Source organism: Perognathus longimembris, chromosome 24 (assembly GCF_023159225.1).
Source record: "Perognathus longimembris pacificus isolate PPM17 chromosome 24, ASM2315922v1, whole genome shotgun sequence".
NCBI classification, from domain to species: domain Eukaryota; kingdom Metazoa; phylum Chordata; class Mammalia; order Rodentia; family Heteromyidae; genus Perognathus; species Perognathus longimembris.
In genome coordinates, this window is record NC_063184.1 from 6,608,761 (window position 1) to 6,631,194 (window position 22,434).

General features: G+C 45.3%; 1 pseudogene; it reads left to right on the plus strand.

The window, feature by feature from the left end:
* The first annotated feature begins 12,450 nt into the window (after nucleotides 1-12,450).
* Nucleotides 12,451-21,443, plus strand: LOC125341349 (annotated as a pseudogene).
* Nucleotides 21,444-22,434: the final 991 nt, after the last annotated feature.

The window sequence follows — 22,434 nt, forward strand, 5'->3', positions numbered from 1 at the left end:
TAAAAAAAATATTACTTAGAACTTGTGACTTTATTTGATTTTTGTTTTCCAGAGCTGAGGACCAAACTCGGGGCCTTGCACTCGCCAGGCCGGCGCCCTTCTGCTGAGCAAAATCCCCAGCTGGAACTCATGACTTTATAAATAATATAATAGTGCACAAAAATAAGTCCATTAATTAAACATGGCCAAGATTTTAAAAATAAACAAAAATCAAGAACAGGGTGTTCTAACAAAGAAAGAATTGGAATGAGAACAAATTCTTAGGAACTATTTAAGAATAGGGGCCAGAAAATTCCCTAGTAAATAGAAAAGAGAGAATGAGAGACAAAGAAATAGAGGAAAATATTATTATGAAATATTTTTATACTTAATAATAATTCAGAAAAATATAAATTATGGGGAATAATCATTTTCAAAAAATGTTTCTAACAATGGAAGTATGGAGCATGGTGAAAAAAGTAGACAAAGTAGCATAATTTCAGAAAAATGAGATCCTAAAACCTTCCTGGGAAAGGTTAAGTTTGGTAATATGTTCTAAGTTTGGGATGTGTGTGTTGGGGGGGGCGAATATATATATACAGAGATAAATATAGATATAAAAATATGGAAAGACAAATGGCCACTGCATCAGTTGGATTGGTGCAGAGGAGTTCATCGATTCCCTAAACAATTATCCAACTCAGGAATTGCCAACACAGTCTATTGAGAAAAGACAGTGCAGAACTGTCTCCTATCCACCCAGTGCTTTCTACTGTCTAGAAAGGAACAACCTGCATCAGAACACACTGTAACCACAGGGACTAGATCAGTGTTGATGGTCCACACCTGTGGGCACAGGCTACAGAAGGCAGAGACACTGGGTTGGTTCCAAAGCTCAAGGCCAACCTGGTCTTCCCATTAAGAACCTGTCTCTGAATCCCAGAAAGCAAACAAATCTGTTCCCAAGCAAGCCAGCAGGCCTATAACCCCTCAAAGAAACAAGAGCAAGGAAGGAAAAATTTGGGAAATCCACATGGCTCTAAAAATATGCACACATATAATATATGTACATATATATATATGTGTATGTGTTTATGTATGTGTGTACATATACATGTAAATATATATCTGCATGTGTGTATGTTCATATGTGTGTATACTTGTGTATATATACATATGTTCAAAGTAAACATGTCCATACATGTTCATCTATTCCTTTACCCTCTTATTTTATATTTAAAAACAGTCCAAGCCATTTGAAGCCTAAATGTTGTTCATTTTCTCTACATTGACCACGTGGTAGATATTGGGTTTAACAGGCACCGTCTTGGCGCCAGCTCAGGTGCCATTATACCATGCCACATGTTCTCTGTTAGTGGGTTTGTGTCCTCCTGGCCCCCCCCCACGGTCAACATGGCATCTCACTTGAGTTGAATTGGTTTATCAAAATACAGTTTCTCCATTTTATTATCTGAAAATTTTTGTTTGCTAGCAAAATTGATTTTCTAACCGCATGGTTCTAAAATATTGGGCAAAAATGTCATTTAATGCTGTAATTCCAAAAGGGCCTATGGCCGAAAGCCATGAGACTTTTTCCAGGCTTCATTCAAGAACTAGGGTCTACCACCAAGGGACCCTGCTGCTTGCCTTCTCTGGAGGTGTTATGCCAAGTCGCGAAACAACCACCAAGAAGGCCATCAAGACTCAGATGTTCCGAAATGCAAAAGCAAGGCAAGACTTTATTCAAGCAAGCTGCAACTCGGGCCTCATCCTACCCACTGACACAGTGGAGGTTAGGAGGAAGCCCTGAGCTGCGATTGCACAGGGCTTATAAAGGCAAAAAACAAAGTTACAGCCATCAGGTGTTCAAGCAAGACAAAAAAACAAAGTTATAGCAATCAGGTGTTCAAGCAAGCAAGAATAGGACATGGGTACAAATCTGATTGGCTCAGGGCTCAAGGCACAGGGCTGGAGGCATTCTAGGGACAGTAAGAGTTAAGCATTCCCAGCGGTTAGAGTTCTTGACCGGCTGGGCCATAATAAGCTTGTCCTGGGTTTGCTCACAGGGCCTGCTTATATCAGGTTCATGTGGTAAAGTGGGGTTCATGTGGTAAAGTGGGGCCTGACTTCAAAGTTTGGCTCTTCATTTCCTCCTTTTTCCTTTGGTACCTTGGTAGCCAATCATGGCTCCATTCTGTCCATTTCAATGGCTTGCATGTCTAGGGGATGATGTAGAGATAATGCATGGGCCAATAGGGCCCAAAGTAGTAACCAAAAACAACTCTGGTCCCTTGGTGTTAAAGGGGGGCTGATGGTTGAAGATCATCCATCTTTTGTAGCTTCTTCAGGCTGACTGAGGGGCGGCGTTGACCTTACATGGCCAGAAACCTATAGCCTTAGTCTACTTTATCAAGGGACTGCAAGATTACTTCAAACTGTAAATTAACTTTCAGCTATACAGACTTACCATTAGCTGTACAGTGTTTAAGATCCAAATGTCAGCAACAAAATAATACATAAACTTCTCAGCTGTGCTCTAAGGGTCGGGTGGCTATACCTGTATTCCTGAGCAAGCCCAAAACTACCAATGCTTTCTTGCATAGCACTTTACAAGACTCCTGCTAGTTGCTAAAATAAGGGGTCACCCCACTTTGGAGTAAGCCGCCAAAATAGTATCAACATTAGCCAGGGTAGCAAGGAAAGAAGGCAAAAAGAAAATTACAACAATATTCACTCTAACTTTCTTTTCTTGAGGCGAAGGCAAAGCAGCTGAGTCGAGTGCTTAGAGACCTCCCATGTTCCACCACAGTAGTCGTCGTCATGGGCAAAGGGGTCAGCTGGCATGGCGTGGGAGCAATGGACGCAAGTGGCGATGCCATCTACCTTGAGGGCGGTGGGAGTAGTCATTAGCACCACGTAGGTTCCCTTTCACCGTGGTTCTAAGGATTTGGGGTTATGCCTCCAGATGAACATCCAATTCCCTGGTCTGAATAAATGGGGGGTAGGGACCGAAGTGGAATCATATATTGCCTTAAGTTGGGGCCACATATTCTTGTGCATGAGCTGCAAATAATCAAGTTTACACAAAAATTCACTATGATCCAAATCAGCAAGCAATTCAGTCTGAAGGCTAGGGATAATGGATGGGGGGGGGGGGTGCCCATACATTATTTCAAAAGGAGTAAAGCCAAGCTGTTGGGGAGAATTTCTTACTCTAAACAGAGAAAAAGGAAGGAGTGACACCCAGTCTACACCAGTCTCTAAGGCCAATTTAGTTAAGGTCTCTTTTAGAGTCCAATTCATTTTCTCTACCTGTCCTGAACTCTGGAGTCTATAAGCACAATGCAATTTCCAATCCGTCCCAAGTGCTCTTCCCTGACTTACTTTTGAGATGAAGGCCGGTCCATTGTCCGACCCAATGGTGGATGGGAAGCCATACCTGGGTAGGATTTTTTTCCAGGATATTCTTAGCCACTACATTCCCAGTCTCATGCTTTGTTGGATAAGCTTTAACCCATCCTGAAAAGGTGTCTACAAAAACTAGCAAATATTTGTATCCAAATTTTCCAGGTTTAATTTCTGTGAAATCTACTTCCAAATGCATGCCTGGCCTATCCCCGTGGAGGCGAGCTCCTTTAGTAACTTGTTGAATTCCCTAGTAAATAGAAAAGAGAGAATGAGAGACAAAGAAATAGAGGAAAATATTATTATGAAATATTTTTATACTTAATAAGAATTCAGAAAAATATAAATTATGGGGAATAATCATTTTCAAAAAATGTTTCTAACAATGGAAGTATGGAGCATGGTGAAAAAAGTAGACAAAGTAGCATAATTTCAGAAAAATGAGATCCTAAAACCTTCCTGGGAAAGGTTAAGTTTGGTAATATGTTCTAAGTCTGGGATGTGTGTGTGTGGGGGGGGAGAATATATATATACAGAGATAAATATAGATATAAAAATATGGAAAGACAAATGGCCACTGCATCAGTTGGATTGGTGCAGAGGAGTTCATCGATTCCCTAAACAATTATCCAACTCAGGAATTGCCAACACAGTCTATTGAGAAAAGACAGTGCAGTTCAATGAAGTTCTGGGAGGTTTTTGGTGGCTTCATATAGAGGCTTGGCCATCTCAGCGAACCCAGGTATCCATAGCCGGCAAAAGCCCGGTGTTCCCAGGAACTCTCTGACTTGTCTGGCTGACTTAGGCACAGGTATTTTCAGCACAGTCTCTTTATGTGAATATGACAGCCAATGCTTGCCCTCTTTTAATATGAAGCCCAGGTAGGTGACTTCAGGTTTACAAATTTGTGCGTTTTTAGTGGAGGCCCTATAGCCCAAATTGCCAAGAGTCTTTAAGAGCCTAGCTGTTTCCATTAGACAGCTATTTTTGTCTGGAGCAGCTATTAACAAATCATCTACATATTGCAATAGACTTATTCCAGTATTTTTGGAGCAGTACTCACTCAGGTCTTCATGTAACGCCTTATCAAAGATGGTAGGTGAAGTTTTGAATACTTGAGGCAGCCTGGTCCAGGTCAATTGACCGCTTATCCCGATTTCAGGATGGTGCCAAGTAAATGCAAAGTAGCTTTGGCTCTGTGGGGCTAAGGGTAGGCTAAAGAAAGCATCCTTTAGATCCAATACAATATACCACACAAGGCTCGGTGACAGGGAGCTCAGCAGGGTATACGGGCTTAGGACTGTTGGATGAATGTTCATTACTCTCTTGTTAACGTCTCTCAAGTCTTGCACTGGTCTGTAATCATTAAAATTAGGCTTTTTTTTTTTTACAGTTAACAGTGGAGTATTCCAGGCTGACTGGATGGCTTCAGAACTCCTAAATCTAACAATTTTCTGATGTGAGGAGTGATCCCCTACTTTGCTTCTAGTGACATAGGGTACTGGCGAACTCTTACTGGCTGGGACCAGGCTTTGAGTTCCACAAAGATTGGAGGATGAGGTTTTGCCAGTCCCATTCCCTCAGTTTCTGCCCATGCTTGGGGAAATGCCCATAGCCACTCATTTTCCAGAGACTCAGGCTTGGGATGCTGGTATAGCCTATACTCCTCTCCTAACTTGCTAGTTATTAGTATATTAACAGGCTTTTCTCTTGAGTTCGTCACAGAAGCCCCACAGCCTGTGAACTGTATCTGAGCTTTCATTTTTTGTTAAGAGGTCACGTCCAAGCAATGGATAGGGGCAGTCAAGAATGACTAAAACGAGTGGGTTACCTGGCCCACTCCCAAGTCCACTGTTCTTCGAGTAGCCCATTTATAGGGTTTAGTGCCCATCACACCTTGGAACCATGTTGTTTTAGTGGACATCGGCCCTCTCAGGGCTAGTAATACTGAATTTTCTGCTCCCATATCTACCATGAACATGACTGGATTCCCCTTCACTTTCAGTGTTATCCTGGGCTCAGGGAGGGGGTCTGAGCCCCAACTCCCTCAGTCAGTGTCCTTAGCCAACTCAAAGGCTGGGAACACTCTTGATCCTACTTTCTGTTTTTCCTCCTTTTTCTTGGCTAGCTCTGGGCAGTTTTTGATCCAATGCCCGGACTTTCACTTTCTCCCTGTCTAATATCATAAACTTTGGTCATATTGGTAGATAGGCGAGCTGCTGCCTTGAGACCTTCCAGCAGAGCCTGGCAATAGACAAGGAGTCACTCCCTACCTTCAGCTGTATTGTAGTCTCATGCTGGTTGGGTCTGGGGAAAATAGGTGGCAATCAAGGCATTCCAGTGGGGCCGGGGATAAGTCTCTGGGCCGCTTCTTGGGTACGATCTCTCTCCTCAGTGGTGAAAAGGACCTGTAAAAGCTGTCTACAATCATCCCAAGTGGGCTGGTGAGTGAAAAGTATAGTTTCAAGCAAGCAAATTAAATCCTGGGGTTTCTCAGAAAAGGGAGCATTTTGGCACACCAATTGTAAAGATCACTAGTAGAAAATGGCCAGTATTGGAATTGTTGTAGACCATCTGCATCCACAGGACCTATAGGGCATAGGGGAAGGGCAACAGAATTATGACTGGCTGGGACCCTCCGGGGCGGAGGGCTCAGCTGAAACATCTTCCACAGAGTCCTCCTCTTGTAGAGTTAACTGGGGTAGGGAGTATGGAGGGGGAAACATTTCCTCCTTCTTGCTTCCTCCCTGGAGGACAGGTGGGTATAATTTCTTCTCTTCCCTCTTGGTTTCTCTCTTGTCACCCCGTGTCTTTTGAGTGAATATTGGGGTAGGGGATGGAGTGGAGGAGGGAGTCAGTAAGAAAGGCGGAACCCAAGCTGGAGTGTCCCTGTCAACTAGTTCCCTCCAGGTGTCTATATAAGGAATCTGGTCTGGATAGCCTGAACAAGGGGCATCGATTAGGCTTTGTAAAGTCCTGTTCTTAACCATGTCAAAGCTCCCCTCAGGTGGCCAATTAGCTCTTCAAGGGTGGGCCACTCTGACTTGCACAGGGTGATCCATTTTTCCTCCTTAAGGGCTACACCTCTGTTCTGAGCTATCTCCTTGACCTCCCTCCAGTGAGCTAGGGTCAAATCTAGGGGGCTAGATGGAGGTACCCAAGATAGAACGTTACCCATAGCTCTGATCAGATGTTTAGTTCAAAAGGCTACAAAAAAACCCCAAACAATTATAACAATACAACACACAGGCCTGAGAACAAGAAAAGCTACGAGTTGAAGATCTCCCAAGTTGGCCCACAACCTCCTGCAAGGGTGAAGAAGGAGTGGACCCAAGTTGGCCCACAACCTCCTGCAAGGGTGCAGAAGGAGTGGACCCAAGTTGGCCCACAACCTCCTGCAAGGGTGCAGAAGGAGTGGACCCAAGTTGTCCCACAACCTCCTGCAAGCTAGAAGCAGAAGGAGCAGACCCAAGTACAAGTTGGGCAGGTTGAGTCTCGGTTAGGAGGCACTCCCAGTCAGTTCTGGCCAAAAACCAAACCAAACTGACTCATGCACTACAAGTATCAAGGCAGGGTTCCAGGGGTTCCCCTTCAAGGGTGGAGAGTCTGAGGCAACCCCCCATCTCCCCAGGTTTGCCGAGTAAGCACATCCGCTTTGACAACCCCTTCAAGAAATAAACAAAAGCAAAACAAACAGACAAATTACAAGACAAGACAAATGAACAGCGCTGTTTTCTTACCTTTGGAGTCTGGGGTCTCCGGGGTCTCTGGGGCTATCCCGGACGAGCCCCCAAATGTTATGCCAAGTCGCGAAACGACCACCAAGAAGTCCACCAAGACTCAGACGTTCCGAAATGCAAAAACAAGGCAAGACTTTATTCAAGCGAGCTGAAAATCGGGCCTCGTCCTACCCTTCGACACAGCAGAGGTTAGGAGGAAGCCCCGAGCTGCGATTGCACAGGGCTTATAATGGCAAAAAACAAAGTTATAGCAATCAGGTGTTCAAGCAAGAAAGATTAGGACACGGGTACAAATCTGATTGGCTCAGGGCTCAAGGCACAGGGCTTGAGGCACTCTAGGGGCGGTTAGAATTAAGCATTTCCAGCGGTTAGAGTTCTTGACCGGCTGGGCCTTAATAAGCTTGTCCTGGGTTTGCTCACATGGCCTGCTTATCTCAGGTTCACGTGGTAAGGTGGGGTTTGCGTGGTAAAGTGGGGCCTGACTTCAAAGTCTGGCTCTTCAGAGGGACCACATTTATGCCTTTTACCCCTAATGTCAACACCACTTTCCAGCAGGAAGTAGCCAGAGAGAATCTTCGTCCTTTTTATTACTATTAAAAGGCTGCAATGTAAGGAATGGAGATGCCCTCCACCTGGTTAAGTCTTCACCCAGTTACCTGGGTAACCACTTGCTTGTAGGCAGTTACTTCCCCCTTCCCTGAGTTCACATCCTAAACCACCTGGCCATACCCCATGCCCCTGCCCTAGATAAGGCAGGGCAGGGCAAGGGTCAGCCCTTCTCTCTTGTGTGCATCATCTCCACCACAGGCCAGCAGTTCGGTAATAAACTTTCTCTCCTGCCTGAATACGGCGTGGCATTGTCTTTTATTAACTACCTTCTTTAATAACTCTCACACATCAGATGTGGGAACAAAATGGTGGTTCCTAGCAGGTAGTGAGATCTTATACTGAAAAAGAACATTATGCAGTTGCCTTGGGTTTTGGAAAAGCAAGGAGTGTTTCCGAATGATGATGATGATGATGATGATGATGATGATGATGATGATGATAATGATGATGATGATGACAACGTGACTTCCATTTGTGACAGCCTTCAGAGGGAAGCTGCTAAGAAGCAGGCCCTGAAACTGACCAGACTAGACAGGCTCTTGAAGAGGATCCATCCCACTGTGAATGAATATGGGAGTATATAAGATGAAATGCAGGAAAATGTGTAGGAAAAAAAAAACACACCAAATGGCTGTTGGTTAAAGATCGACAGCCCAAGTATATTCGCAAATTACTACAAAAGGAACAGGAAAAAAGAAAATAAAATACATGGGGAACCAGAAGAGGAGAAATGAGCATTTGATAACAAAAAGGCATTTGTGACACCTGATTACCAAAGCAACTACAAGAGAGAGCTGAAGAGGAAGACTGAGAAAACAGGGCTGTTGTGCTTGAAGGTCATCTGGAAGCAGAAAGATCTCAGTGGGTTTTACAGGCATCTGTTAACTGTTAACAGGTGAACTGGAAGTATCTCAATGCAGCTCTCATGAAGCCCAGTTGGAATGAAAGAAGAGAAAGACTGGGGCTACTTTGATGTATTTAATTTACAGGACAGAGCACACAAAACCTGCATTCATTCTACATCTCAGTGTCAAAGAGGAGGGAAGCCCACATGCTTATGGTGATTTTGATGTCACCACTGGGGAGGAGCATGAAGTAGAAGAAGCTAAAGTGGACTGCAGAAAGGAAAAGGTCACGGCGGCCTCCAAGGAGTACTCTGTGTATCATCACAGGCATCATCACAGGCATCAATCCCCGTCATGCTCAACTATTCAAGACAGGGGGTATGGTGCAAAACACCACACCACAGTTCCAAGTCAAGAGCACATGAGAAAAGGAGAGAGAAGTTTAAACACAGTCAGTCCAGAGACCAGGGGAACCACTGTAGTGTCCAGGACCACCAAACACAAAGGGATTCTTATAGGCACACAGAGACCAAACATAAAGATCCCAACTGGAAGAGACATGAAGAAGAAATTGAACGGAGGAGAGAAGACCATCCAGAGAGACAGAGAATGTCAAGGGGAGACATGCTACAGAGAACAAGAAAGAGATAGACAACCAAGTGATCATGAGCAGTATAGTGAGAAGGGAGAGATGGAAAAGAATGATAAAAGAAAAAGAAGGCTGCGTAAAAGGAAGGAAAGAACGAGTTGAGCATAGTGACAAATACACATATAGGGGAAAGAGGTAAATGCTCAAGCTTCAGAAAGAAATCAACAAAGAAAGGAAAGCCACCCAGATGCTAGAGCAACAGATGAGTTTCTGGACTCACAAAGATCCAACAAAATGTAAACTGTGCAGAAAAAGAGGAAGAAAGAAACCAAGAGAAACCCTCTAGTTCTGAGATGACATTAGGAACTAAGGACAAACTCACAGAGGAAAGGCCAGAAAAGGACATGGAACAAGAAAGAATACAAAAAGCTGTAAAGTTTGCAAACTGGAACTATGAGGACATTCTAATGGCAGCCAGAGACAGATACTTGCCAGGCAGATAGCACAGAATAATGCACAGTTTACCTTGAGAAGGAAGATGACTAATGCCTAACACCAGAGACCCATGTGTGCTATCTCAGAATACTGACACACCTCAACTTGCTTTGTAAAAATTATGAAGGAATGTATTAACAGATGTTAATGGTACTTGGAAAGGAACTCATGTTTTTATGTAGGTTTAAATAGAAAGTCAGTCCTTTCACCTTGAAGAGTAATGTATATATTTTCCTATCATTATGATATCCGTGGTTGTAACAAAAAACTGTATGAATGTGCCAAACCTTCAAGTACATGGGACATTAGCTCTGCAAGAGAAAATAAACAACTTTTCTAATGCTAAACCTTTTGAGTTTTCTCTTTTCTTTTGAGGGTTGGGTTTTTCTTTAACTTTTAATTCTTTTGTAATTATTATAGAGATGAGGTATAGAGGGGTTTCTGTTACATTATGTCAGGAAATTAGTACCTGTGTTTTTGAACAATGTCACCTCTTCCCTCCCTACCACTTTTTCCCTCACATCCCCACCAACACCTTTTATCATTCCTTTTGCACACAGTACCTAGTGAGTACTTAAGAAATTACTTAAGATATTTTTACTTAAAAATGGTACATGGGTTTCAAGCACCATGGGTCTAGGTGAATAGGAAATCCTGGATGAGATGAAGCTGGAATTTTACTACTAGCAGGTAGGAACTCCTTATGTCCTCTCATATACCCCTAGCTTTATCTCTCCCATTGCTATGGCTGTTTTTCTTTTTCTTTAAGAGAAAGAAATCTTAGGACTTCAATGCTGAAGGAAAATAAAAGTATTGACAAGCCATGTTCAGTGGAGACAAGAATAAGATGGTTATTCCTTGGCAGGCGTTACACCCATATTAGGTCTTATATGGGAAAATATGGCACTCATCGAAGAGTGCAGATTCCTCTGATTCATAGTTGTCTCCTATCACCTTTTATGGAGTTGTACTCAATCATAAATCTTAAACACAAATTCTCCACTTTCCCCAAAAATACTTTCACAAAACTCCAGTCAAGGCTTTGAAACCTCTGGTCAGATCATTCAGCCATTTAAGCACTCACAGATTATACTTATCCTCAAGCCCACAAGAGTTCATAAACCTGAACCATTCCAGATAGACATTAGATGCTAGCAGTAGTTTTACAGTTTTGGCTAATCTGACACTGCAGAAAGAGATGCACAGGTATCAATGACAACCTGAAGACTGTCAAGTCAGACCTAAGTGCACTTTTCCCTCAATGGAATTTTACCTCATTATTCTAGGTGTAAAACCTGGACTGAATGAACTCTGCTCAACATCCACATATTACTACATCTGCCATACACAGAGTGCTCCAATCATGTGAAACAGTCATCCTTTTTCCCTGGCAAAGGAGAAAAGACTACTTCAGAAAAAGAAAGGTGTGTGTGTGTGTGTGTGTGTGTGTGTGTGTGTGTGTGTGTGTGTGATCAACTGACAGTAGGAGGCCTAAGCAAGCTATGATGGATCTTCAGGAGATTGTCAAAATAAAGGATAAAGTTGAAGCATTAAAACCTATAAGTCTTCAATATCTGCATTTCACTCCTTGGCTGCAATTCAGAAACTAAGATTTTTGTGTTCCTTTTAGAGATGGGATTCATCTGATTTTGTATCAACACTTAAATATCCTCAGAACCATATATCCAAAGCATATATTGAGTAGAAGAGCTATATAATTTGTTTAGCCTGAAGTTATAGTGCAATATCAACTAGCTAAGTGATGATGTTAATAAGGATCCTCTCATTAACATCCAACCTGACTTGGTGACCGAATACATCCCTTTTTACACTTGTACCCCTGGCTGATGCGAACTTGTTAGACAGTAATTAAGCCTTCAGGAGATTCAAAATGAGATCCAAAAAAAATCTACAATTGTCACCTTGGCATTTTATACCAATAGACAAATACGGAGATAAATTCACTCTACTGCCAGGTTTGATACTAATTACCATGATTTTGAGCAAGTAGTTTTCTACTACATAGTGGAGGACTATATGTATCCAAACAGGCTTCATAGAGTGCTTCAGTGTCAAATAGTGGCTGGAAAAGCAGCGTGAAGTGCACTTATCAATCATTTCTAAACTAAAGTCTTACACCCCGATTAAGCAGGAGTCATGCCAGAAATGCAAGTTTAGTTCAACATTTTTAAATCAATAATTGCCACATGTCAACAGAAACAAAGACAAAAATCACATTTTGGTAGGTGGAGAAACTTTTTAGACAAGATCCAATATGCTGTGATTTTAAATCTGTGGAGAATCTGGGAATACCTGGAAACTTAGTACACATAATATTTGTGACAAACTTCCAGTGTACATACTCAAAAGTAAAAAACTTAGACCACTTCTAAATGCAGCCACAGACAAGGGTGTCCACTTCCTCTAACCCTCTTCAGTATCCTGCTGGGATTCCTTCTTCCAAGTCCATTAAGACAAGAGACAGACAAAAGAGAACTTAATAGGGAGGGTGGGAAAAATGCAAACCCACTTCCTGTGCACATGTCTTAATCCCATCTTTTTGTATTGGAATTTAGACCCCGCCCTGTCCCCAAGCACTTGGATCTGAATAAAAGCTAGGGAAAGACTGAGGTTGTGTGGTCTTTGGAAGAAGCTGCCTAGAGAGTCCAGGTGAAGGCACCTGCTAGGAACAAGATCACCTAGGTGGTTTGCAAGGTCTCCCTGGGGAAATGCATTGAGTTAAGCTGCAGCGCCAGGGCCAGGGCTGGGTCGTGGCTACAGTGGGAATATGGCTGATGTGCTCAGCATCCTGCGACAGTACAACATCCAGAAGAAGGAGATTGTGGTGAAGGGAGATGAGGTGAACTTTGGCGAGTTCTCCTACCCCAAGAATGTCAAGACCAACTATGTGGTTGGGAGGCCCAGGAAGGAAGACCAGCCCAGGAATACTACACATTGGAGGCTCTTTTATTTCTGCTTGAGAACGTGCACCTTGCTCATTCAGATTATACTCAATGTGCTGGCTCAAAAAATATCCTGGTGGTTACCAGACCTGATCGAAAAGATCTCCTTGGGCATCTCAATAGTGAAGCACCAACATCAAAAAGTATGACAGAAATGTCCCCCTGGAAATATTTTTTCAGAGGTTCACTCAAGTCACACCAGCTTCACATGAAGTTGTACCACCAGTAAAGAAACCCCGAATTGAGGAGGAAGAGGCTATCTGCCCTGGTAGAGAGAGACTAGCTGCTTTGCTGCAGGGCCATAAAGAAGGAATTGTGCCAATTTCACAGATGAGGGCTTTGTGTAAAGGCATGTCAGTGGAAAAAATTGCTTCCATCAAAGCCAAAATGATGGCTAAGAAAAAAGTGACTATCAAGACTCTGGATGCTATAACTACACTTAAACGGAGGTGTTTTGTGGATGCCAAGGTGGACTCGACCCAAGACATTGTCAGCAGAGAGAGGGTGTGGAGGACACGAACAACTGTCTTGCAGAGCACAAGAAACTTTTCTAATAATAGTTTTGCAATTCTTCAATCTATAAAAGCCAGAGAGGAAGGGTGGACAGCTCAGCAGCAATCAGCTCCACTTGAAGCATCTGTTGTGCCCACATTGCTTCCTAAACCATCTGCAACAGCTACCTACAACAGATATGACCAGGAGAGATTCAAAGGGAAAGAAGCAACAGAACATTTTCAAATCGACATGGTGAACACCTACCATGGCATGACACTGAAATCTCTAAGGGAAATTGCATCTGCTCCCATGTCTCACACTCCTGAAACCCAGCATGTACAGAGACCAGTTTCTCAAGCAAGGCCTCCCCTGTGGGGCTTTGTTTTACAGCGTTAAGAGGTGGTCCTAGCCAGCCCCGCCTCTCTTCCCAGCCTTGGGGCCACGTGGCTGGTAGCCACGCCCACCCTCTCCGGCCTGGAACCTGAAAGGCGGCTATAACCAGTCCCACCTCCTGCCTCCCGCTTCAGCCAGCGTGGCACCAAGATGGTGCCAGGCGAGGAACCACAAGGCGGTCCTGTGGGCCATGGAGACCGCCCCTGGGGGAAGTCCCGTGACGTCACCCCTGATGGACACAGCTCAGGCATCAAATCACATCCCCTACTTAGGTACACATATCCCTCCCTTTCCGCTGCCCTCCAACCTGTGTAAAAAAACCAAATCATTTCCTGATTAAATGAGTTTGGTTCGACCTTCTCCCAGACTGACTATTTGTCCTCTGTGGAGAAGAGGGCTGGGTGGTGGTCTGTCAGCCCCCTTTATCCTCTTCCTGGACCTGTCCACTTGGAGTACACTTTCCTGTCTCTCCTGCAGGACAGGGGAGCGCGGGAGGCTAAAACCCCCCGGTAAAACTTTTCGGCGGGCCAGGCCAATCAGAGTCCGAGGGGGGCCCCCGAAAAGATGGGGCAGGTGCAACCTCAGCATGATGACCGAGCGCTCAGAGCACTGCGATTCCTGCTACAAAATGTAGGTTTGGAGATCTCAGACTCCCAGGCGTCCTGGGTGGTGTCTGCTGACTTCTTCAGCATGGCTACTTGGGATGGAGTAGAACAAATGGTAAAATGGAAGGAAATTAGCTTAGGGATGGAGCCCCCTCCCGGGCTCTACATGATCCTCTCTGCCCTTAAGGCTTGCCTCTCCCCAGGCCCCTCCAAGGAGAGAGACTCAGCCAGGGAAGCATCTTGGAGGGAACATCGTGGAGGGGTGGGAAGCAGCTCTCCCGCTGCCCGGGAGGGGAAGGAAGAGCCTGGGCCAAGTTCCCCAGGTCGCAAGCCAAACGCCCCTGCCCCAGAACACATGGCGGATGGGCAAGGTGGAGGATGGCCTCCACCGAAACCCCCTGCTGGAGGCTCCCCACCACATCGTGTGAGCCTGGGAGAGCCCGCTGAGCCGCCTGCTCATGGCTTCGGCTCAAACTTACCATGCATGACCTTCCCAGTGAACGCTAAGCCGGGACGCAATAGGCTGGCCCGGTGGTACCCCTGGGAAACCTACGACCTTAAAGATCTTAAAAAGGCAGTTTCTGAGGATGAGCCTAACTCACCCTGGGCCGAAGCCATCCTCTAAGGTCTGGCTCATTAACAGTGCACCAACTAGGACTGGAAAAATTTAGCTAAGGCCGTGCTTCCTAGCCAACTGTTTTTAAAATGGACTTTTTTTTTTTTTTACCGACGATGCCAGGCTCAGGCTGAGAGAAATCAAGCCACTGATCCCCCAGTCCCCATAACCTTGGAGATGTTGTCAGGGTCCAATGATCAATTCTCTACAGGCCTCCAATAGGCCGCTATTCCTGCCCCCTATCTAGAGCAGGTGCAGACCCTGGGACTGGCGGCATGGAAAAGGTTAGAGGAGGGCACCTTGGAGCCCATGATAACCGGAATTACCCAAAGGGCTACAGAAGACCTCGCCACCTTTATTGACAGGGTAGAAAAGAGCCTCCAAAGGAATTTCCCCCCTGGGCCCCTACGGGACCAGTTCGTTAAGATGTTGGTTTGGGAGGGAATGACCACAGACCATAAACTAGCCTGCGCAGAGATGAAGGATAAATCTATGCAAGGGTGGATAGTCGCCGCCAAGGATGTTGGCACTCAGGCCCACCAGACACAGTCACTGGCTGCAGCCTTACAGGCCCAGATGACTTCATGCACCCATGCTACTTGCTGCAGGGCACACAAGGGGGTGTGTTTTCGGTGGGGCCAACAGGGCCACTTTAAGAGGGAGTGTCCTACAGGCTGAGTAAAACCTGGTGCCTCACAAGGACAGCCCTTAGGCCAGGCTAAGAAGCAACCTAAAACACCCTGCCCCCAGTGCAGGAAGGGACTTCATTGGCAAAGGGAGTGTAGGTCCAAATTTGACATTGAGGGGAAGCCTTCAAACTGGTAGTGGGTCACCCTCCAGCCTCCTCACCCAAAGGAGGCAACCAGTCCAGTGACCCGGCTGGGGTTCACTGGACAGTGCCAATAGTCCCGGGGGTTAAGCCACAATTAGATATCTTCATAGCAGGGAAAAGGTTCCGATGCTTGATTGACACTGGAGCAGACCAAACAATATTAAGAAAGGAGGAGGTCCCCCCACAATGGAAGGTGATCCCTGTGCCTCCGTTGAAGGGGGTGGGGGGTTTTGCTAGGTCTGAGGTAACCAGGGACTGGCTTTCCTGGTGGGATGTAGATGGTAGACAGAGAGAAGTATGCCCCCTGGTGGCATCCGGCTTAATAGCTAATCTTCTGGGACAGGATATTTTGGGGGAAGCTGAGGTCTTTATCACCACAGATCGTGGCCTGTCAGGTAACCTTGGCAACTATCAGGGAGTTCCTTCTTTTGAAGCCAAGAGGCAGAAGATTCCTGTTCCCCTTTTGAGGCCTCACCCCCAATCCTAGAGGCCACTGTTCCTACCATCCCTGCCATTCGATGGCTCCCGGGCCCCCCAGTATGGGTGGAACAGTGGCCGCTCCCCCTAAACAAAGTAGAAAAATTAAGAGAAATAGTATCAGAACAATTGACCCTAGGACATATTAGACCCTCCTTAAGTCCTTGGAACAGTCCTGTATTTGTTATACAAAAGGCTACAGGTAAATGGAGAATGTTACAGGACCTAAGGAAAGTTAATGAGCAGATGATTCTCTCAGGCACCTCTTTTCGAGGGCTACTGTGTATCCCCTCCATTCCTCGGAATCTGACTCTTATTGTAATAGACATCAAGGATTGTTGTTTTTCCATTCCTCTTAACCCACAGGACTGTGAAAAGTTTGCTTTCTCTATTCCCTTAGTTAACTACCAGGGGCCAGACCAAAGGTATGAGTGTGTGGTTCTACCTCAGGGCATGGCCAACAGTCCAGCCTTCTATCAATATTATGTGTCACAGGTCCTCCAACCTCTTTGGAGCCAATCAGATATTGTTTTATGTTGGGGATTCAGCTTGGCCTTGAGGGGGGAAGGGCAATGAGAGAGCTCCAGAAAATCTGCCCTTCCTCCAGCCCTGGGGCAGTGTGGAAGTAAGCCACACCTATCTTCTTTTGGGTCCAGAACCAGAAGGGGTAGCTTTGAGACCATACCCTACCTTGCGCCAGTGAGCATGTGTGCTCCATTTTCGAGGGCTTTGCCCAGAAGGCAGTACTATGGGAAGTGACGTTAGCCCATGAGGGAGGTCCTTGGGAGCTGCTCTTGGACATACAAGCTTGCCAGCCTATCGCCAGCTCATGCTCTATCCTAATCATCACTATATTACTGTAAGCCCCTCCTGAATAAACCAGATTGCTCTCCGAAGCCTCTCCAAGATCCATGTGTGCCTGGCTTCTTTGGTGGGTAAGGAGGGAGGAAAAGGGGATCTTGTTCGGCCACATGCACCTCAGGCTTGCCCGTGTCTCTTTGCTCCACCTTGTCCACCCGCAGGTCGGGCGCCTAGGGGAGAGGGTGAAAAGGGAAACACTGATAAAGGAGTAAGCTTAGCATCCCCGCACCAGAGGAGGTGAATCTAGCCTGGAAGTTTTATATGTATATATGGATGACATCATTATTGGGGCGGCAGACGCCCAGGTGTTGGGCGCTGCCTATGAAAAACTTCAGACACTCCTACAAAGGGGAGGATTGCAGATATCCGATGACAAGGTTCAGACCTTGCCTCCCTTTAAGATTTTGGGGACGGAGCTTGGGCTGTACTCTGCCCCCTGAAGTCCCAATTACCATTTCAGTCATCCTGTACTTTGGTGGAGTTACAAAAACTGTTAGGTGAGATTAACTGGCTAAGGCCTTGGCTTCACCTGCCTACGGAAGAGCTGTTTCTGCTTTATGACTCTTTAAAGGATAAAGCCCCCACTGATGTTATCACAATAACTCCATCACTTCAAGTAATATTCCAAAAAATCCAAAAGGTCTTAAATATAGCACAGTTGGCTCATTATAAGCCCGAGTGCCCTCTTTGTCTTTGGATCCTTCCCAGCTCAGAGCTTTCCTCAACCATTATTACCCAGTGAGGTGAGCCTCTTCAATGGGTGCATACATCAGTAGGAGGGGCTCCCAGGGTTTATTCTCAGCTGGACCAGCTAGCTGACCTGGTAATTAAGGGTAGAGACACTTCCCTGAGACATTATGGGCGGGATCCTGATGTGCTACTTATTCCCTACCGGCTGTCAGACTTTGAGTGGGTTAGAAGGAACCACAACCAGGTGTCTAGTGCCTTGGAGGGTTTCATGGGGAAGGTGGACTGCCATTATGGCACTTTGAGATGGGTGACCTCATTTTCTAGGTTATAGTGGACTCCCCCCATACTTTTCTCTACCAAACCCCTTATCAAAGCTGTGAATGCTTTTACTAATGGAGGAAATTGGGGTCTGCCGTGGTGGTATACTCCACCTCCTCCCCTGCCAATAGAGAAGAGGGCACCCACTATTTTGAGCCAGTTGCAGGGTGTGCACAGTTTAAGGAGCTGTACGCAGTTGCCCTGGCCCTAACCGATGTTCAGCAGCTGATGAACCTGTTTTCTGACAGTTTATATGTGGTTAATTTGTTACCAACCCTAGTGTCCTCATATATTAAATTAGATAAAAATCCAATTACTCCCCTGATGATCCAAGTCAGGTCTTTACTAAAGAATCGGGCTGAGCCTATCTTCTTGTAGTATCTACGTGGACACCAAGAACTACCTGGAAACCTGGCACAAGGTAACCGTATGGCCGATCATCTGGCCACTAATGGGACTATTATAGCTACAGCCACTGCACAGCCTAAAAATTTTCAAATGAGTCAAGGACTCCATGAGCATACGCATTTAAATTGGAGAGGGTTACATCAAAGATTTCCCTTAGTCCCTGTAAAGGATTTCAAAAAGATCATAAGGACATGCAGATCATGTATGCCATTTCTGGAGGTCCTGCCTCTGCAATCTCCTGGAGTTAACCCCAGAGGCCTTAAGCCTAATGTTATCTGGTAAACCAATGTAACCCACTATGCTTCCTTTGGAAAATTAAAATATATATTTATGTCCATAGACACCCACTCACATGCCTGTTGGGCAACTGCCCATTCGGGTGAAAGGGCCCAGCATGCTGAAAGCCATTTCTTACAATGTTTTGCCATCCTGGGGATTCTCCTACAGGTAAAGACAGACAATGGGCCCTGCGTTATAAGCAAACCATTGCAGAAATTTTTTCAGATATGGAATATTAAACACACCACTGGAATACTGTACAATCCAAGAGGTCAAGCCATAATCGAGGGGCATAATAGGACTCTAAAGGACCAATTATTAAAACAAAAGGGGAGGAGCAGCCCCCATGACCTAAGTTAAGAATAGCCATGCTTACATTAAATATTTTAAATTTCCCCAAAGATCAACCCCTAACGGCTTTTCAGAGACATTGGTCAAATCAGACACCTTATTTAAAGGTGGAAGTCCATTGGAAGGATCCCCTTACTGGATCATGGCAGGGTCCTGACCCACTTATCAGTGTGGGAAGGGGCTTTGGGTGTGTTTTACCGATTGGGGAACTGAGTCCAATCTGGATACCAGCAAGGGACTTAAAGTATTCTTCATCAGAATAACTACCCAAGAGCACTCGCTCTTGAGGAACGTCTTCTCCTCGTTCTCTCTATAAAAAAATAAAAGACCGTGGTGGATTTCTCCCTGTTCCTCCCTGGAAATACAGGAAACCTGCCTGCGTGCATCAGTGGTGGACCACAAAGGAGACAGCCCACGCCCCCGACCTCCTTCCAGCATCTGGCCCTGCTTATTTGCTGGACTCTGCCTTTGGTCTTTCGTGGCGCAATGTTTTACTGTGGCGATGTTGCCTACAGCTTTGCACAAGGACTGGAATGGGGTATTGCACTGTTGTTTCCTTTTTGCCTTTCACCCTGCTGCTGAGTTTAGGGGTTCATGTTGGAGGAAAATAGGCATAAGGGTTTGGCACCTTACCTCAATGTTTATGATAAATGTTTACTAACCCCATGAATTAAGTTACCAGAATCTTGGCTGCCATGGACCTCCAGAGTCACCAGAGCCTGAACCTGCTTCTACCTCAACGCCAGAGGAGGGGAATGCTGCCTGTGTTACCTTGAGTAGCACAGAAACGGACTAAAACTCCCATTTTCCTGGACTGAGCCATATGGGTGGCTCCCTCACTTACTCCCCTTTGTAGGAGAGGCCCCCCCATTTGCCTTATGTTTATGTTTACATCTGCCACATGTTTACAATTGTCTTATGTTTACATTTGCCTTATGTCCACATTTGCATCATGTTTACATTGCCTTTTGCTAGGGCAAGTAGGTTTTCCCTAATTCTTAAGCAATAAGCCAGAGCTGTCCAGTGAACAGTGATCTGGCAGCATTGTGCTGCTTTTAGCCATTTGGAAACCCTATGAGGTTGGTCACCATGCCCACCAGGATCCGCAGCTTACCGGGGTGTATAGGTATGAGGCTGAAATAACAGGGCTTTTGCTTGAGTGCCAATTCCACTCTCCCCAAGTTCTTTCACTGGGCTGGCAGGCCCTGCAGGTAGGTTTGCCTGAAGAGCTAGGCTGTTAGCCAAGGACGGGTACTACCTCTCCTGGGGGGGCAACCTAAGACAGGCACATTCTCGAGTAGGGTGCCTCCTGCTGTTTTAAAAACAGAAGGGGGAGATGTGGGGCACTAGTTTACAGTGTTAAGAGGTATTCCTAGCCGGCCCCGCCTCTTTTCCCAGCCCTGGGGCCACATGGCTGGTTGCTATGCCTGCCCTCTCAAGCCAGAACTGGAAAGGCGGCTATAACCAGCCCCACCTCCCGCCTCAACCCGCGTAGCACCAAGGTGGCGCAGAGGGAGGACCCACAAGGAAGTCCTGTGGTCCATGGCGACCACTCCTGGGGGAAGTCCTGTGATGTCACCTCTGATGGACAGCTCAGGCTAAATCACAACCCTACATAGGTGCAGGTATCCCTCCCCTTCCGCCGCCCTCCACCCTGTGTAAAAGAACAAATCATTTCCTGATTAAATGATTTTGGCTCGACCTGCTCCTAGACTGCCTGTTTGTCCTCTGTGGAGAAGAGGGCTGGGTGGTGGTCTTTCAGCCCCCTTTCTCCTCTTCCTGAACCCGTCCACATGGGGTACCCTTTCCCATCTCTCCTGCAGGACAGGGGAGTGCGGGAGACTAAAACCCCCTGCATCCCCCAAAACAGAAAGAAGGATTGCAGGCACCCATTATCATATTACCCTGCAATTGCCACTTCTTTAATTACCATGCTAAATGTGAAAGACCTTCTGCAGGATCTGACTGACATTTGTCTCATCTGATGAAAAGAAGAAATAAGGTTGTCAACAATAGCAGGAAATTCTGCTAGTGAGAACAAAACATCAGATAAAGCCAGGGGGCCCTGCAGTTAGTTTCACAGTACCTTATAAAGTGGTTGACCAGCCCCTTAAACTTATGCCTCAAGACTAGGACTGGGATGTGGCAGTGTTTGTTCAAGGTCCTGCATGGCAGTTCAAAGGCTGGCCATGGCTTTTGTCTGATGGATCACCAGTTGGCATTTTTGCTAAAATTCAAGCCTTCCATCTCAAGTATTATGAAGTTTCTCTAGACAAAAATGTCCAGAAATGGCCTGTAACCCCATCAGAAGTCAACTCTCACAAACATCATCTGGACAGACCAGTGTTCTTGCAGTTCTGGGAGGTACTGGAGAGATACATGGGAAAGCATAAATCCCACCTGAGAGTCTTAATTCTTTGCTTTTTCCTTTCCTGCAAAGCTGGAATGATAAGCATGGACTACCTTGACTTACACACTGAGAATCAGCTGTAAGGCTTAATCATGAACATAGAAATGAAGGTCACTGCAGCTTTTCCTCAAGCTGGCTTTGCAGCTTTATGCTGACAAGGGATGTTGGCCCTCATGTGCATCAGCAAATATTTTGGCTTACATGTACTTGCTAAGTAACTTTCTTGTCTGTGTTGGAAATTTATTTTGATACAAGATTTCTTACAAGCTTTGATACAAGCTTTTGGTTCAATTGGCATTACTCCAACATTGTTCATTTGGAAATAAATACAGGTTAGTTATGTGTGTAAAATGAGAGGCAATGAGGCTTCCTAAGCCAACTTGCTTCTGATTTTTCAATGCTCTGGGATCCCGTCTGGTGAAAATTCTGTGTTAAGAGTTGTATTAAATTGTAGTCTCTGAAATTTCAAAAACCCAAAGGGATGTATCTATTTTCCTTTTTTTTAATGTTTAAATTTCTTTATCTCTGTTATCTTGAATTGGTGTACAAGGCGATGTCAATTCAATGTGTCACTTTATAAAGACAATGAATCTTAGTAAATTTTGCCCCTTCAATCAAATCATCATCATCTTTCCTAACCCCACCCTGATGTTTTCCATTGTGTTTTCTTATATGTACATTAAACAGCATGATTGATTTTGCCCTCTAAGCGAGTTATTTGTAAGGAAAACAAATCATGATTCACATATGTGCTCATTGATACATTTGTACCAGTACATAAGATCATAGAAGTCAAAACACAAGAAATGTTACAAAACTATTCACTAAAAAGGTATGTGGCCATTAAAATTGAAAATCCCAGGCTGGGAATGTGGCTTAATGGTAGATTGTTCTCCTAGCATGCATGAAGCCCTCAGTTCAATTCCTCAGTATCACATAAACAGAAAGAGCTGGAAATGGCCTTGTGGTTCCAGTGATACCCTGGAGCAAAGAAGCTCAAGAACACTGCTGAGCACCTGAGTTCAAGTACCAGGATGGACAACAATAACAACAACAAAGTGAAAATTACATGGC